The sequence below is a fragment of the Varroa destructor genome, unplaced genomic scaffold (assembly GCF_002443255.2).
Source record: "Varroa destructor unplaced genomic scaffold, Vdes_3.0 BEIS01000001.1, whole genome shotgun sequence".
NCBI classification, from domain to species: domain Eukaryota; kingdom Metazoa; phylum Arthropoda; class Arachnida; order Mesostigmata; family Varroidae; genus Varroa; species Varroa destructor.
The window spans coordinates 41,628,556-41,641,889 of record NW_019211454.1 but is presented as its reverse complement, the minus strand read 5'-3'; the positions used below and the strand labels follow the sequence as shown (position 1 = coordinate 41,641,889).

The 13,334-nt window shown below is 41.5% G+C and overlaps 1 protein-coding gene across 17 annotated transcripts in view; it reads right to left on the bottom strand.

Annotated features, from left to right (window-relative positions):
• Positions 1 to 13,334, bottom strand: part of LOC111243531 (dopamine receptor 1-like) — a 190,513-nt gene that overhangs the window by 72,551 nt on the left and 104,628 nt on the right. Inside the window, exon 1 of one of the 17 annotated variants that reach the window (XM_086977356.1) lies at positions 6,381 to 7,547. The exons of the other annotated variants lie outside the window; for them this stretch is intronic. The gene's annotated coding sequence lies outside the window, so the exon portion shown is untranslated. Of the gene's footprint in view, positions 1 to 6,380; positions 7,548 to 13,334 lie in introns of those variants that run through there. 17 annotated transcript variants of the gene reach the window in all.

The window sequence follows — 13,334 nt, the reverse complement described above, 5'->3', positions numbered from 1 at the left end:
TTTAAATTTAGTACGCAAACATGTCACCCGTACGCTGTGACGCGGACTCCCCTTCCGACCTGCCATTTCGTTTGTGTACAGTTGGCCTCCAAAGAAGCATAAGATCCGCTCCTTTAGTGTTTGCCATAGTCATCTGAACCTTGTCTGTTTTTCAGTCACGATCATTTACTTAAGCATAAAGTCAAAATTTGATATAATATATTTGGAGTTTTCTCTCTTTTCCGGTCCGAGTCGTACGAGTTTTCATACGGCGCTGTTACTGCTATGGAGGCTAACAGATGATTAGAGTTATCTTTAGGACAAACCTCTGCTCTGGCCATTCTACGGCCCGCTAAGGCAGAAACGAATCCCCAATAGTATTTAATTAACTATTCTTGTTTCTGTCCTTTTGATTGGAACCGTGAAATAGCTATAGGATACTCCAGGCACGAATACTGTAGTATTAGTTGTTGTGCCAACATCTGGTAATAGGTCTATATTGACGTTTGTAATCGTAAATAACAATTATTATATTCTGCCGTCTCCCATTCGCTTTATACGCGAACTAGATTTAAAAGAGTTTCCTTTCCGATTTGTATTCGCGTCGTTTACAGCGCATATGTTGACCTTGTATGCTACAGGCGTATGTGTGTACGCTCGAGAAGGACAATTTGCAAAAAAAAGAAAATAACATTTTTTAAGTTGGATAGGTTTTATCCTATGATTTTTGTGTTATTTATTTGTTCGTTGTGGTTATCTAAAAGAGAATCCCATAGGTGTGTTGTGACTGTCGCATGAAGCACAGATAAAGTAAAACTACGGTAGTTATCTCAAAGAAATCCAGTTATCCAAAATGCTATTTGATAGAACGCTAGTGAGTATATGATTGTTGAGCCGGTTTGTTCCCTTTCACTCGTTGTTTTCCATCGCACCCGCCTCAAGGAAATCTCTATCGACCTCCGCGAATTTCTGTTCCTAGTTCTTAAAGTTGGTCTTTAAGGTTTACATTTTCGAGAGCTCAAGGTGACAACGTAGATCTTTGAATAGCACTGGCAGGTCGGCAAGAAGACACACAAGGCAATTTTAGGTCGTTATATATACTCACAATGCTCTTTTGACGAAAAAGGCTTTGGTGCAACTTAAGCTTCGAAATTTTTCATCGTAAGATTTTCGTAAATGGTGCATATGCATTGCGATCAGAGCTACCTTGAAGTCGAACAATCTAAAAGCGGCTGCGAGCGACCAACGATGAGATGATCCGATCGCTGAAGCGGTCGACATTACCTTTTTGAATCCTTCGGAGACGTGCGCGATGAAAGATCTCCTGTTCGCTAAAAAGAGCAACCTCCGGTACGGAAATCGGTCAGCACAGGCAAGAAGCGATCTGGCAAGGTACAATATGTCAGAAACCGCTGTTCTGCTTGTCCTTCAAGGCTTTGCCGCCTTTTTCTCGGTCGAATTTACGATTAGCCCTAAATCTATGACTGCTTGTAGGACTGGGTTAGGGTTTTCGCACTCAGAACTTGTTCGAGCGGTATATCACTAAGTCGTTTCCGTACAAGATAACTTGGATTAACTTTTCCTACTAATTTATTTGATCAGATAGGGTCTCTAGCAAAACGAAGGTTAAAATGGTCATAGGCTGTTTCGCTGAGCTAGGTCAATTACCTCTGCGGCAGGCGGAAGTTTGGTTACTCCATCGTCAATGGTTGTGCTCTCTTGTAAAACCGTAGCGAGAAGGCTAAGCACGTTTAAATGGGTAACCATCTCGGCCACCATGAACATAACCTTGTTACTGGCCGTTGAGCCAAAAGCTGTTTTGAAATCGACAGACACCACCTATGGCGGATCGCATGGCCTGACTAGTGCTTTCTTAACGCCGGCCGTCAGAAATTTGCACACTGTTTCTATAAAACATTTTTTCTCTTATATTTCTCCGTTAGGATAGCGTACACACTTTTTAAGGAGCTGTTTAATCTCTAACTCGGCAAGTCGGACAAATGCTTTTATTTGTTATTCTCGCTATGATTACGGCACTGTTGAGTCGTCTTCTACACTAACAGGATCGCATATCGGCAGTGGGCTAAGAGTGTACTAGATTGCAAACATTCGTTAATATGATAAGGTAAAGTTTCTGGCCAAGAACCATTCACGGTCAGAGGGTAAGCATTCATGCTCACATATTGAAAATATTAGACCTAATTATCCAAGTTACAACTGCGCGGGCCATCAAATGCCAAGCTTCGTCGCAATAGCTAGATATACACAAGCTCTTGTAAGGGCCCATGAAGTTCTTCCTCTACCTAACGTGATGAACACCGAATATATATATATTCCTAACAGACCTGCTAGACCCTGAGGTGCCAGTCTTGATCATTATGAGTTGAAAGGGTAGTGCTGGAGATTATTATAGGTGATAATACTTATATGTATGGTCTATTTCTATCCTACGTAATTTTCGTATGCATATTAACTTGTTTCAAGACATTCAAAGGTGGGCTTTACCATAAATTATGTTTTTTATTAATTATACGCCCTTACAATTTTTTGTGCAATGATAGGCCGTCGATCACCCGCACCAGTACAAGCGCTCGTTAAAAAAAATTAGTAGTGCCGGAAATTGTAGGCCATCTTTCGCAAGGCTTTTTTTTTCCTGCTGCAATGTACAACGTTTCGGACCGTTTCCTCGCACAAAAGTCACCGTCGCAAATACCCTAAATGTAGCAATTTCGTTTCCTATAGCATTATGCGGTCATCTATTGACGGCTGCCTCGACATAATATCGCTGCTGTATTTGGGATAGGTCATTGACGATGATGGTAATAATATTAACAATGATAACGCTAACGTAGCCGGCGTGAACACACATTCCACTTCACAGGGCAACGAGGCATCGTCTATTTATCAATGACTAAGAGTTCTTCGCAGCCCACATCCTGCGTCCCTTGTAGACAGACACACAGAAACGCCACGTAACCCCCTGTGCCTTTTAGATATTCTCTTGAGAACCGCCACCATCTCCATTCAAAGTAGAAGCCTGTCATAGAATAGTTATCTTCCTGTCGCCCGTTGCCGCAGCAGCTCGAACTCAACTACGTACATCGCGGCCAGGCTAAGCAGGCTACACCCACTTAGGACAACAACGTCAGTTCGCCTCCAGTCCGTCTGTTTCCAACTGTCAAGGACATATTTTAGTAATGGTTGGCAGCACTCGAGTCACTGTTTCCTCAACAATTATTCATCCTGTCTTGAATCACTAACCCAGTCATAGTTGGTAAGCATCCTTTGACTTTGCACTAGCGCACTCGGCGAAGTTGTTCAGTATGCTACCGCTTCAGTAACCTGCTTCTCCATCTCGTCTCACATTGCCATTGTCTTTATATGCAGCAGGGTAAATAGCTGCTATAGGACTGTGCGGCTTTTAACCCACTAAGGCCACATAAAAGATGAACGGACGCACAAACAGACAGGAGCGTGAACAGGCCGACCGGCAGGCAGACAGAACCTGAAACAAAGGCAGACATCTACCTACCGTAGCACATAGATGCTCTGCTGAGGCGTTACGCTTGGCCACAACAGACAGCTAAAGCGTCGCCCGCCTGTCACCGACGATTTGGCGTCAACGTAATAAAGGCAAAGAGAAACAAAAGATTGTTCCGCCCAATCAGTTACGTGCGCACGCTCAGCCAACAAACAGACCGTCGCAACTGATCTGGAAGTCATGTGCCTCAAAGAAAAAGGTCCCTACGCCTGTAACACGAAAAACGCAGTACAGCCCCTGATCGTCCATGCCCACTTGAACAAAGCTATTTGCGGTGTCTGCTGCTTCGAGCTAACTTCAGATTGCCCATGGCCCATGCCTGTAGGCCACGACCCTCGGTTAGATAGTGAGTCAAAACATCGTACAGCTTTTAGGGCGGGCTATGCTTCCGTCTGTCAAAAAAACGTTGAGGGGCTTTCTTGTCTTCTGCCAGGCGGAACCTGAGCTGCATTACAAACAGTCGGTCTCGGTCGACAGACCGGCCATCCAATCGAATTCATCGCGTTTGTTTGCGGCAAATGCCCCATGTAGTAGTAGCTGCGTTACGCTAATAGAACGTGCGCATATGCGCACCTAAAACATGGAATGGACTCAAAAGAGAACAATCTATTTCGACCAACATCAAGCTACAGCGAACAGAAGCAAAGCTTCCTTTAGTAATTATGCTACGTTACTGCTACTATATGAGTTAAATGCGTTTAGCTTCCTCAGTGGTTTGCTTCACGAGCCATTATATACTCTTCTTCTAATATTAGCTAATTGAAAAACAATGCATCAATATTCCATGCTGGTGTATAATACTCTCCTTTGTGTTAGGTAGCCTCAACGAGACATACTAATCGCATGTCCTAACAAACCTTCAGTGCATCTAGCGTTGACTAGAAACAATAGTGGATTTTCACGCAAAATGGGTTCCGTCTGTTTGTGGGGCATCTGTGCGATATGAAAAAAAAAAGAATACCTTTTTAACCCAAGAGCTACGGGCTTGCGACGTTTGTGTGGGCTAAAACCTGCTTGTATTTCTCCCGGAAGGCCTTGTGCTGCGAAATGAATATTTCAACAGGGAGGCGTGCATATATTCTGCTCCCGTAAGCTTCAAAAAGATACAGCAGCTTGCATTGAATTCGCGTTAGGCTCGAAACGATCTAAAGCCTTGGCTGTATCAGCCACGTGATAGATTTTGTTTTAACGGGCCATTACTGCCAATTTTGTATTATGCATAAGTGAAGCTTCATACATCAATTTTAGTTCAACTCCTTGACGATTTCGCTTTGGGCAGCAGGTGCCATTTATGGGAGTTGGGTCGTTATTAGGTAGCAGAGCTTATAAATAGCCTTGTTTGAAATTCCTAATATATTAAAAACTGTAGCAGCTATACTCGATACTGCTATACATAATCAACGTTGCTTACCCATTAGATTACCTACTGACGTTGGTAATTATAAAGCTTATCGCAAAAAATTACTTGGATTTATTGAATAGCCTTTATTACATATCGAGCTTGACAAACCTGAGCCGTCAAAGCAGGCTATTTAGGATTACTATTTCCAGGGGTGCAACAACCTCTACACTTGAATGCAATGCCGACTGTTAATTGTGAACTCCTTATTTAGCACATTTATTACCGCTCACAATTCTCAGCACGTTCTGAATACCCAGCAAAATCACTCTTCAATATCGATCACCTGTCTTTAGTTGGAGGCGCCGGCTTTCCCAGTTTCCAGTGTTTATTACTAAATAAAGGAACATTTAGCTTAAATACATGCTGCTTGCAGATGGGCTGCACTTATCGCTGAAAGTGTCCACCTGGCTAATTCGGCTGAGGGGACTTCAATGTTTGTCCGCGATCTGGGCTGAGCTCCTATAGTTGAACTTATTAGACCCAGATACGCACGCATCGCAAAGGGGATGCGATCAGACTAGTTGGATATGACAGAGACAAACGTAGAAGGGGCTATCTACGAAATTATATTTGATTATCGATAGGGCAGAATCTTATCTAAGCCCAGTAATAGATTGCCTCTTAATGTCGTCGAAAAATTAGGTTAAACTGTACCCGCCATAAGAAGTAAATGTGCACGTATATAAATGCATTTATTTGTGTAGATGTTTTGAAGAGTCTATACAGTCTGTCTTCTCTGGCACCCGTCTTACGTTTGCCCAAGTCGGTCTCACCTTATATGCTACTGAATTTCTCGTGCGTTCAGAGTGATACCATTGTGCTAGCACCAGATGTTAACAGTAAGCTCTCAATCCAAAAGGTTACATCTAACCGATAATCCCTGCTGGAGCCTGCCACCGATAGGTCAGCGTATCTGTCACGCAAGGCAAGCGCCAGTGTATGGCAAAACGTACGCCCAATCGCACTATATATTCTAGCATTTTTTAATATGCAATCAATTTTATATACATTTTAATGGAATCGATATAGCGCCTTCGATGTGCGCTATTTTGTCCGTGCTTCGATACTCATGTCGTTGTTGGGGTAACTGTAGCAAAAATAGGATGCAAATTGGCTGGACGCCCGTGTGGCTGTCGATCATATATTGTCACCAACGGCGGTATAGATTGAAGCCTTTATGTGAATACGTCCTACTTTTATTAGTTTCTAACCTTTATGATATTCTCGTTAGGTTACCTATCAACAGATATAGCTATTCTGCAACGACAGAGGATTCAGGAAAGTGGTCGGAAACGCTTAGAGCCTGAGGGTAAATATGAAGAATGATGATGACATTATCGTTTGTCCAGAGAAACATGTTTGTGGTTCGATAAAAAAACAGCATTCTATAGTACTGAGGAAACAAGCTTTAGTAAATAATAACATTTCAGATTTGCTTTACTATCGGTTCTTACGTACACCCTTCAGCTGTCGCAACCATAGAAGGCCCTGTTTAATGTGTTAGAAAAGAAGAAGCCAGCTCTAATAGCGAGCGATTTTGAACAAGTCGGAGTCTTGCAGTCTTTACTACCGTCGTCTCCATTGCACCTAAAAGAAAAAAACAATGAAATTGGGCTCATTTTTTTTACGAATTACGTTTGTTTTTTAAACCTTCTTTGTAATTACGTTTTTTTTAGTTCATACAGTGAAAATAGAGAAAGGAGAAAAAAGGGAAAAACGTCGTTTGCTCCGATTACTCTCATATAGTAGCGAGAGTTGGCTGAGGGTTAGTAATGGAAGCCAAGCAGATGCCGTAACTAATTTTAGGTGAACGAAGTCGAGGATCTACTTGCGAAAGGGCTCACTGGCACTGGCAGCCTTAAGCATGCCCCAATGCTGCCTTAATAATATGCTTCACCCGATACCTTGAGCATTACAGCGTAATGCGTTTTCCTCTTCCTTCCCGACGCGCGTTAATTTTCTGTCCTATTTGCCTATTTGTCCTATTTGGCTAACTACCTATTTGCCTCAGAACTTTAAATAGCAACAGCAGAAGCATCCGAGGCGGAACAATGGTAGTAGAACTAGCATTAGGGACCTGCTCTTCGTCGTGGGCTTGTGGAGTACGGATTCTCAATACCAAAAAGATTTTTTGCCGATATCAGATCACAGATATCAGACCAGTTCAACAGGCATATAGCCTAAAAGCCGCCGCCGGCACCAGCGACTTCTCTGCAAGCCAGTCACCTTTACTACTGTTGATGGAACATCGTATAAACAGCTGGACTGAACAATCTTTTAACCCTTCTTTGAACGCAACAAAGCAAAAGAGTCGTTGTTTTTTTCTTGTCCGTCAATGGTATTACGGTGGCCGTACGTGCACAAAAAGTGGCCTGAAGCTGGAACAACTTTATAAGCGTCTGCGTGACTGAGCAAAGGCTTGCGAAAGGGATTTTCGCATTGACTGACAGCATCAACTCTGCCGCTCGAGTTAACCAGCCTCGCGGTTGTAGTGTCTAACCTTTTCCTCTTCTTCATTATATTATCTAGCAGTGCGTTTCTTCATCGAGTTCGTCGGTTTAGACTGGCGCCGATGCAGCGTAGACTCTCTACGTGAACGGTGGAGAACCTGACTGCTGCGTGCCTTTGAAGGAAAGCCGAAAACAACTCAGGTAAAGCGCGCTAGGTTACCTCCATTTCCCGCATCTCTACTTAATCGCGTATAGATAAAAAGATAGACCTTTCATAAGTTTTGAGATTTAGCTAGCTTCATTCTACGCCAACGTATTATAAACTGTATTTCTGCTGCTTCACTTTCGCTTTAAATATTCTGGGTGGATTAGATGCACTACGAGTTTGAGCTTCGCTCCTGTCTGCATTGCGTGGGATAGATCCTAGTATCCGAAAGCTGCAATAGCAGCAGCAGCAACAACCAAGGGAAATCAAATATTAGTCTGGAGTCCCACAAATTAGATCAAGCACACGCGCTCTGTAGCTATTTAGCGTACAAGTCATTCGCGAGACGACGGCGTTGAGAGCAGGCTCTTCAGGACCTCTATGGCCTGCGCAACGCCAATACTCAAGTAGACGATGAACTTCTCTATACATTATATTGATTTAAACTTAAAGCCTTCTTCGGCAACACGACAGACGAAATTAACCTGACCCGGGTTTTTGATTAGGTTGCAAAATAGCAGTATTCCCACTTGTGCAGCCACTAGACGGCTTGCGCGGAGTTCAACTTTGATGACATATGCCATCTTCTGTTCAGCGGCGACAGGTCGTTTCTTCTAAACTTGTACTTTCTACCCTTCTAAAGTAGGTTGCTAAACCTTGCTAAAACTCGCATTTGCATCACTACTTCGACCTCAGCCACTGCCGCAGCTATGCCGCATAGGTGAACCCGACCCGAGGCCTTCCAACTCCAAACTTCCCGAGCCATTAGTTTTCATACGACTGAGCAGTGAAACGTCGCCTCAGCTAGCCCACGACTGGCAGGTGGTGGATCGACGTAGAGGGCTAGTCGCTGAACGAATCGCGGTGCGGTAGTGGACGTAAGCTTCAATGGTCGCCTGCTGCTTGGTGCGTCATGCGTTCCTCTCTGGATTTCTTAGGAAGCATTAGCTGCTCCTTTTTCAGTGCTCGTTAAAGTAACAAAAGATAAAGCTTTGTTCCATAGATAACGGTACAAACAGCGTTTTAATCCATAAATAGGTGCAGGTACAGTATGTCATGCAGTTTAATTTAATGGTTAGGTAGGAAAGCAAGCTAACCACTCTGAGTATTCAGGGTCACGACAGTCCCTCACCTGTAAGCATGATAAAGAAAAAAAAAACGTTTCCGTTTTAACGATTAGCTCATGAGCAGGATAATTTGATCAGTCTAAAATTACTCAAGTGATAACAATAGCAATTAATGCAAAATGACATCCTAAGATGAGTCTATTTTGTTTAACTTTTGTTCGAATTTAAGACGGAACTATAAATCGTGTCGTCACCGAAAAAAACTTAAACAATATTTGCGCGAGTGTTTTGGACGTTACTACGGCACAAAACCGCTTACTCTAGTTGAGAAACCAATTGACTGCTTTTCTACCGTGAGCAGTGATAAAGTTTTATTATGAAAGCTTAATTCAACATCCCGTCAAGCGTTTGGAGCGACATGGGGAGCGAGAAACCCCCAGCGTAGGACAGCCTTTTCAGTATTAATCGATTTACTTCTTCAAGCTTAAACTCGATACAGCTACAAAGAAAAGGAAACATGCTTGATTTCGTGATAAATCAAAAGCATTTGCGTGCAAGAAATGTTTATTGAAAACTTTACTAAGCTAAATTTAGGTTTGTTCCGTGTCTGTAGGTTATCCCTTCCGATACTTATGACTCGAAACAAATCTTTAATCCACAGGTTCCTCTCAAGCAAATGGACACTTATATTTCAACCATCGTTGAGCGATTAATCGAAACAAACGATAGCCTACCTGGAACTGTCCCATGTACGATAGGAACTACTAGTTGGGTCGGTTCCTCTACCTTGATTATATGAGCAATCACCATTAAATCGATTTTGCCCTGGGCAAGCCACATGCTAGTTCTTCCCAGACAATCTATGCGCTTCTCCCTTATACCGTTGCGCGGTGGAAAAAATCTATTTGTCGCACTGTGAAATGTGCATAGCTTATAATAGCTTACTTCGCTGGACTGCGACAAATTTCTCATATCCAAAGATGGTTCACATGTACCGTGTGTACAACTTGACCCAACGTTGTTACCTACTAATAATGCAACAGAAGAGCCTTGCCACTAAGAAGATATGTCGATTTCAACGGCTCGGTTCAGGAAAATTGAAGACACATTCATGTTCGAGGTGCGTGCGAGGATTTACGGGATAATCGTTTAAATGGATTTTATGACCTTTGCAATAATAACTTCAAAAAGCTTCATCTGGCGTGTGTCGAGAAGGCTTGCCAACTCAGGTTTTGTGTTCAGTCGATCGACAATCGACAGGACAAATACAATTCATTAAACCCGACATTTTCTATAGTTTCATAGATTTGCAAGACCGACGACGTTTGGGATCATCCTGAAATGACTAGTATATGTATTAAAGAAACTAAAATATGGAAACTCGGCTGTCGGTACAAGCAACGAAACTTTCTTTTAACACAAGTTATTTTTGCCCGCAACTATTTTCACGTAGATAGAATTATTCTGCATTGGATTAATCCACTAGAAACCGAAAATCTGTATCGAAACGTCACTATACGCTGTAGGGTAAAATAAACTTCTAGGCAATTACCACTATGGCTTTTTTTGTGTGTAAAAACGCAACATTTGATCATTCATTCAATATAAACATTTTTGTATAAACTCGATATAGCAAGCCATATGGAGCATATACAGAAAGCCTCAAACCCCACAAAACAAGAAGTACAAAGATAAAATATCCATTTCCTTTTGGTGTTACCTTCAACTTGAAGCTGATCATGTCAAATCAAGCATCTGTTCCTAGCGGCAAACGTGAGAGATAATTAGGCAGGGCAGAAGCCATTAAGCAAAATGTCGTTTCATTCATCGATCTTGCACAAGGAAAGGTATTCTGAGGCTGTTAATAAAAGCGGTAATCAAGCGGGATTTCATGTAAGCCGATTACTGAATGATGAAACGCGACGTTCTTCAGAGCCCCTGAACAATTCGTGGGTAACTAAAAGCACATATGCCAAATGTAATCGCCAAAAACTAAGCAGCGTCCAACGCTTAACGCCCACTTCGGTTTTAAATGTTCTTAAATAGAGATCAAAAACCGTTACGGTCGTTACGTTGAGATAAGGGTTCTCTAAGGGAAAATCGACGGTCAAAACAACACTTTTCTAATGGGCCTAGGAGTTAGGTCATAAAATGGTAGGCATCTTCTCTTGTAGAAGTACCCTCGTTCGATATATAATGGAATATATCGTTAATTTCAATGTTTTTAGCGAAGTAAAATTTTGCTGCATTACCATTCACGATAAATTGCAAAGCTTATCGTGAATAAGACTCAACTTGGGTAACGATGAACTCTATTGAACGAAAAAAAAAAATGTGCACTTACCTCAGACATAAAATACTGATAAATACCATTAAATTATTATTAAAAATTCGGGATGATGAGTACATGTGCAAATAAAAAAGACACTACAGGTTTAACCATTCACATAGCTGGTACAATACGTTTACCCCACCAAAAACAGCCATTACTTTTGGTCTCTGTAATTTAGCACTACATATCCTTATTCATTTATAATAGCCTGCTTACAAATCGAGAAACCTTCTATTGATCATGGCCTTGTCCTCTATTTACTCATATGTTCTTTTTCGTGTAACGCTCTTAGCTAAGGACTCTCACAAAAGGCTGCCTGCTCACTTGCTAAGCCGTCCTCTGGCCCCGCATTCATTCCCTTACGCAAGTAGCTGTCGTGTATTAAAAAAGTACACACACAACCTAATGCATGTTCATCAATGCGTAACAAGGCCAAATGTTTCTCTACTCCTGTGTGCGATGTCTGGCAGTAACTGTAACCGCAACTTCTCTTTGCCCTCGTATAGGTCCTATTTGATTAAATAACTGGCAGTTCATCGATACGTAACAATGGATATATTACGATTAGATTTCTAACCTTTCAGCAATGTTGTCTGCTAGTGAAACAACAAATTATATTATACGGCGCGAAGTTTTCACTCTGTGGGCCTGCTGCCAACAGGCCATTTGCATATAGGCGTATAAAATACTTGAAGTCAATGTGTAAAAAAATGGTTTACGTATTGCAGCCTACTGAAGGGTTGTTTGAACAAAATGAAGCGGTTTACTGCATAGGGTCTTTGAGAATAGAGAAAACTGAGCTCTTTTCTCTGCATACATCCTAACTTAGCATAAAACAAATATATGGTACTAGCAAAACTACCTAGCAACGTAGAATAGATTTGCGATACTTTTCTATTGGGCGTTAGTATCCATTTGCCCTTTCCGCTTTTGTCACAAAGTTTTAAGGTTATCAGGAATACTATAGAGGGTCTTCGTTCGTTTAATCCCAAAACTCTGGAAGGTTCCTCGCATTAGGTCGAACGACTTCCAGTGCAACGACAAAAAAAAAATTTTTTTGTAGCTGTATCTGCTGAGGCTGAGCATGGTCTATACCGAAGTGCAATAATTTTTGCCAACGCACAACAGCATGATGCTCCCCACCATGTCAGAAACCACTGCTAGTATGGCAAAGGCGACGATGGTAAAAATGAAGGTCAATAAGGTCATATAGCGACACTGTGTCGTTTATGGAACCGGAAGCACTACGTTGGACTGTGTCACCGAAACAAACTGCTACGCTAGTTTGGACGATGATACTAAGTGTTTCGCTTGAAATTTATGCCCTGCGTACACGGCAGCGTAAGGCTAAGGTCGCAATACCTTCGTCAGTGTGAACGGTAACAGCTAACATCCTAGCCTAGGTAGATCAATATTGCCTACACTGTGTCCATTACCATTCAAATCAATAGTAAACAATAGGGACAAAATGATTGCATCGATTATAGTGGAAGTAGATGTATTTGCGCTTGCTGAATTGGGTAGCATAGCATACTCTTAATCGATTTTGTTGTAACGTATGAGGTACTTTTCACAGAACTTTCAGTTGTGTTTGTTATTACAGTTAACTAAAGGCCACAATTCATATTGAAACATTTCGGCGAAGGCTCATTAACGGGGAATGGTGTCACAACGAAATAAGTTGGCCCCAACCATATCGAGGGGTCCTTAGCTGAGTCGCCTATTTTCGAAATCGATATATGAGTTTTAGCCAGTTAGAGCTGTCACGAAAAAAAACTTCATATGACATATAATCTGAAATTCAACTTACCATTATCCAGCCAATTTAAATATGGCTTCCCGAATATTACGTCTTATAGAGATGAAACATCTTTCTGCAGTTGACCTTTATGGCCGTATCGGATATATATTTATAGATCCTTAGATACCGCCCATATCAGTGAGATTATAGACTACATAAACTGACAGTGCGTAATGATAGTTAGAACTACAAAATTGTTTACCAATTAGAACCAAAGTATTTAACAATTGGCGTCCTTATTCAGGTTTCAGTGATATCTCGGTCAATATCTTCGAGTGAAAGCTAAATCAAGGTGTTCGTCCAGTTCAGCACTCATGTATTGATTACCGAGACAAAACAGGAGCTTGCCTTACTTTCCCCATTTTTTTTTCATTGTTATCAGGTCAGCACTGTAATTACTCTTTTAGCCTTCATCAACATTATTTTTAATTATGTTTAATTATTATTTTTAATTATGTATGTTTAATTATTTTTAATTATTGTTTTAATGATAAAATGAAAAATTACATTTGGCAGTATCCTTTAAACAAATTTTACGTATAATGGTACATATATAT